We start from the raw sequence: 6,000 nt of genomic DNA, 5'->3' as shown, positions 1-6,000 counted from the left end.
CTATTATTTATAGCTGACAGCTGGACACTTTTGTAACAGTTCTGCTTAAGGAGATTCTGTTCCTTGCCTCTACCTTCCATAATCTGTTTAAGTACTACATGAGTACAACACTAAATGTGCTGTTTCCGGTTATTGTCATTTTTATGACAGCGTTTATTTTCGTTAATAGTGATGTAATCACCCTAACAACTCTTTTTATACGGAGCAACACAATACAAAATGACAAACCACTATTTTTAAAAATGACTTCATTTACTAATTTCGTCGCAAATCGCGGCGTGCACAGAGCCTACCACGAACCACTTCAATAGCTCGTTCGGCGTTCGTCTATTGGCACACAAGCACGGGTATCACGAGGAACCCGAAAGATTTTAACTACGCATTTCTGAGGCCAAAAGAAGGGATTCGTTTTACTCGCGCACCGAGGGTTCCGTAAAAACTTTAAATTATCTCGTGTAACTAAAAAGGCGAAAGACTTTTGAACAGAAGTACCTACACTAAGTATAATTGTGTACAGCGCCATCTATCGGCAGATTGTCTAACTAATTTGCGCCATGTAATACACGTATGTTGGTTTTTCGAGGATAATTCTCTATAATGTTAACCGATTTCAAAAATTGATCTTTTATTTGAAAAAAGGTGTACCTATTTAATGTGATCTCATAGAAATTTCAGGTAAAGTTGGTTAAATTTCAATCTGAACTCGGAAAGGTTTTTTTTTTAAATTAAAAAACCCCCACAGCACAACACACACTTGACCTAGTCACTAGACTTTTAAATTTTGCCCCCTCTTCATATTGGGCATTTTACATAGTTAATAAAAAAAAAATACTTTCAATGTGTCTGGGTTAGCGTTGTTCATAACAATTCCAAATTTCAAATCGAAATATTTATCGATGTGACAGACAGACAGACGGACGGACGGACAGAGTCGAACCATAAGGGTTCCTTTTGTACCTTTTTGGTACGGAACCCTAAAAGTGATATACAAGTTTAGGTCAATTTCGCCAAAAATTCATGTAAATCTCTCGACAAAGTGACATTTTCTGCAGTAATGCAGTCGACTGCAGCTACATTAAATAAAACCATTAGTGTCCCAAATTATGGTCCTACAAGAATACTACACTAGTTTTGTATTGAATAACGCCTTTACTCAAATATATTCATTAAGACTGGAACCGATGCAAAAATCGACATTGATTCAAATGTAAGTACTTAAATTACTATTCTATTCCTACTCAATATAACAAAGTTTTAACATATAATAATGATATCTACTTATTTGTTTCAACTTAAGCCCGGCGCCGTGCATTCAATACCCGAACGGAGCCGAGGGCCGCGACCCCGGGGCCGAACGCAAATCCGGATCCGAACGCACTATACGGGTACGGACGGGTTCGTGTAGCTCGGATGCTTAGAACCGCCGGGGCTAAGAACACGGACGCACGGGTTGGCGTGTAGAACGGATATCGGGAGCCCTAGTTTTAACGAATAATGGTGTGGTGAAAATATACTTTACCTGATGGGTGACATTCACAAAAATTATACCATTGCACACGACGAACACCCTACAAACTTTATATAACATTGATTAACACTTGAATAAATAATATTTTACGTAAATAAATGTTTTTTTTTAAATTGTAAATGACAGCATCATTTGCGTCAGCAACCTACAGCATGTATTTGTGTGGAATTAAAACCTTACTTATTAATTTTACAAGGGGGCAAATATGTCGATTAACCTCTCATAAATACTAATATTAATATACGGAAGGGAAATTTTCTTCGTGTTTGTTAACATATGATCAGAGCAGGTGCCATAGTAATAAAAGGTGCCATCAAATAATAATAATAAAGCTATAGTTTTACTTTTATATACATATTTTAAAAAGCCTAACTTAAGAAGAAAGATAAATAAAGGAATAATAATAAAAAGCTTTATTTAATTCCACACTCAACAATATACAGGTAGTAAAGTCACAAAATATACATTTAACATAATTTTAAAATAAAAATGATGTATTAAAGAAAAATTATATGAACTAAAATGAAATCATAGGTGTGGACCCCTTCTGGGTAAAAGCCTCCCCAAAGTGTTCCATATATATCGGCCTGTGGCTGCATCGAACCACCTTTGCCCTGCTGTCCCTACTGTCTCGTCCGACCTGGCGCGCGGACGGGCTCTGGCTCGCGTGCCCCGTGGTTCATACCATTTTATTGCTCTGATGGCCCATCTATCGTCGTTGTATCTGGCCACGTGGCCCACCCACGTCCATTTTCGCTTTAGTGAGAAAGTTACGGCGTAATATTTGTTTTCTTACGGATAAGCGTATTTTTCACTCTTGTCTCTTAATTTTATTCCAAGGCAGCTTCTGTCCATCTTTCTTTGAGTTGTTTGAATTTTATTTCTTGTTATGCGTCACACGTCCATGTTTGGCATCCGTATGTGACGCATACCGTGACCTAGTATGTCGGAGTCCATAATAATTTTCTTATATGTCATCAGAAGTTGTGATTTAAATATCTCGTTATGAGCCTAATATTTCCTTCAGCGGATTGCTGTTCGCCGCTCTACTTCTTCAGCATTTCTTTCCTTGGTGAATGATATCATTTTACCTAGGTAAATGTATTTTTCGACGAACTCGAGGAGGACGTTGTTTTTCAAAATAGAAGTGATGTGGTGGTTAGTTATGAGTCTAGTTTTGTCGAAGTTCATTTCCAGATCAACTTTAATACTAGCTAGATGCAACTCGTTTATCATTTTATTTAATTGTTGTGCGTTTTCAGGGAACAGTATAATACCTTATGTCATCTGCAAACGGTAGATGACTCAAGAATTTAATACAATAGGATAAGGTATATCTAGTCCTGTAATTAGTTTGTGTAGCTTCCGCTATCATAGTTAAAAAAATACAGCAAATTAAGTAATTTATACAAAACTTTATATTGCTCTATATAGTTTGTTTTATAAACTGGAGCTATATAAACTAATTACAGGCCTAGATATACCTCATGTCATTGTATGTGCAAAGTTTCATTACAATCCAACGCGTAGTTTTGAAATGAGAACAAAACTCCGTTTGGTTGGGAAGGTGAAATCGGCCGAGCTTGCCGGGGACTCTTAAGCGTCTGACGGCGTATGTCCTTTGTGCCAATTTGCGCAATGTTAATCATTTTCTAAATAATCGGACAGACAGACGGACATGACGAATCTATAAGGGTTCCGTTTTTTGCCATTTGGCTACGGAACCCTAATAACGAACCGTTAAAAAAAACTATGTGTTTATCAAACCTGCTCACAAAATTTCACAAGAACCAATCAATCAATATTTTATTGTAAATTCAATTATAACCAATTCTAATCGGTTGAGAAATGCAACCTTCAAAGAACATCCGGACATACAAAATCATTTTTGCCCAGCCTGAAACGTAAGCCTTCGCTAACACTCGGTCAATAAACTGGAATGAGTTTTCCATTGGCAAAGGTTGCCAGCCTAACGATCTTTTATAGGATACATTTCGGAGAGTGTGCTGAGGAATTGCACAACCTTATTCCTCCGTCCCCATTTCACCATCGGACTACCAGACAATCGGCACTTCGGCATCGCTTCATGGTAGGTAATCCACAAATACGCACGAAGCGTTTCGCTTCAACATTCCTTATGCGAACTGCCAAGGAGTGGAATGCCCTGCCCGAGTCTGTGTTTCCGTATGAGTACAATCTGAATCTCTTCAAGGCTAGAGTAAATAGGTATCTCATAGGTAAGCGTGCTCCACCATAGACCGCATCATCACTTACCATCAGGTGTGATCGTGGTCAAACGCCTGCCTATCCTCCATAAAAAAAAAATATATATATATATATACAATGGATGTTACAGCTCTTATTCGTGATAGGGCAAAATTCAACTACAAGTAATTAATAATATTGAACCTAAAGTAACCCTAAGCACTAAGAATTTGGTACATTTAGCCGCCTGTTTCGATCTCTATTGCACGCGCGTAATTATATTGCTGTCCCGCTCATGATGCCGGCAGTCAATGACAGTGCGAGCGGGACAATCATAAATATGCGCGCGCGATAGAGATAGAAAAAGGCTGGTCAACGTATGCAATTCTTAGTGATTGATTAGTGTCCTTACTCTATATTATACCGAGGGTTATCTCAAATGAAACATCAGCAAGTTACAGATATTAATATAAATATATTTTACATAATAAACAAGGCCTATATATTTATATATCTGTACAATATTGGGTTATAATGATTTGTACTTTATTTGGGTACAAATAGTCTAATTACTTATGAAACAAGCGCTGATAAATTTATAATTAAAGGCAAGTGGCATTATATAGTTTACAGTACATATGGCGCTACTTTACCGCACTAGTGCGATAATTAGCACATTACGTAGCTATGTTGAAATTTTAAGGGTCATATGTACTGTAAAACATTTTACGATACATGTGCGAAAACGTAAATCGCAACTCATGTCGATTCAAAACACTCCCTATTTTTCGCACTTGCATCGTAATGTACTATAGAATTATACATTGATAATCAGAATGAAATGATGACACAACTTGAATTTTATAATAAATTCTAGTTAAATTGAAAATGAGCAATTTATCACATTAAATCGGACACTAAAAAATATGGAATTTATTTTAAAAAATGAACATTAAATTTAAAAAAAGTATTTTTTTTTACTTTCCCAAGTTGAAAAAATGGTACCATTCGAATTCCTACATTTTATTGAAAAATAAGTTGTCTAATTTATAAGGCATTCGCATGAGAGTTAGTGTTCATGTATAGTTCATGTCATCCACGATTTGTCGACATGCGCAGATTTGTCAAATCTAACCTTTAACAACATGAGAATACGAGTCAAGGCAGGCGCCTTCGTGAATGACACCATCTATATGTGCTATGGGTTCTGTTACAGTTGGACATAAAAAGTAATGTTAGCACGAACAGAATAAAATATGTCTTTCATTGTATACTTACAATTATTTATAATAGTAATATTAAATATATAATCTGAAAAGAACAGAAAATAATGTTAGCGGAGTCCCATACGACTGACAGGTGTACTGTGAACCAATAACAAATAGAAAAAGCGTCCACTGACGTTTAAACTCTGTACAAAATCGTTTACTTAAAAATCTAGAAATCCATACCATATTATTTAGTTAAAGTTCGAAATATTTCATAGAGGGTACTATCCCATAGATGTACTATACGCGTGCGCCCGTGAGGGACAGAACATACGCAATGCGACAAAACTAAACCACGTTTTAATATTCCTGACAACATACCAAAACCAACCTACGTAATTTAGTCGGGTTATTTGTTGCCCACCATAAACCATACTAATAGAGCAAGATCCCAGAGCCGCCAGACCTTACTTATTTTCTCATGACTAAAATGTATGGGATAATATAGTGTTACCCCCTTATTCATAAAACTTTATGGGCCTGATTTAGTTAAATAATGTTTTGTCCCTTTCTTACAAATACATAAGTCAAAATGACAGATAAAGACCAACGATTCATAGCTAATTCAACAGTAACGCGTTTATGAATAACGCCATTAATATGTACTTTTTGCATACTTGCTATATTGACCCGACGGCCATTTGTCCGGTACAAGGTGCTGAAGGTAGGTAAAAATAATAACTTTTCTTTCAACCCCTTTTTAACCTTTTTAAGGGATGAATTTTCAGAAACGGTGAAATGGTTTTAATTGTATTCTAATAACACTTCTTACCTACCTCTGCGGCTCCTCTATGGTTTCAAACGTTAGATAAACTATTTTAGTAAGTTTAAGGAATAAAAAAACTAAGGATCTTAGTATGTTCAAAGCATAAATTTTCGATTTAGAAGGGTGATAATCGATCGAAACAAAACAATCAACTTTGTGACATTTAATAATTATTCAAACTTCATTAAAAGCGGTGGTGGCCGAGTGGATATGACGTTCGACTTTCAATCCGG

This window comes from Cydia pomonella, chromosome 20 (genome assembly GCF_033807575.1).
Source record: "Cydia pomonella isolate Wapato2018A chromosome 20, ilCydPomo1, whole genome shotgun sequence".
Classification (NCBI taxonomy): Eukaryota; Metazoa; Arthropoda; class Insecta; order Lepidoptera; family Tortricidae; genus Cydia; species Cydia pomonella.
Note: the sequence above shows the minus strand (reverse complement) of the source record.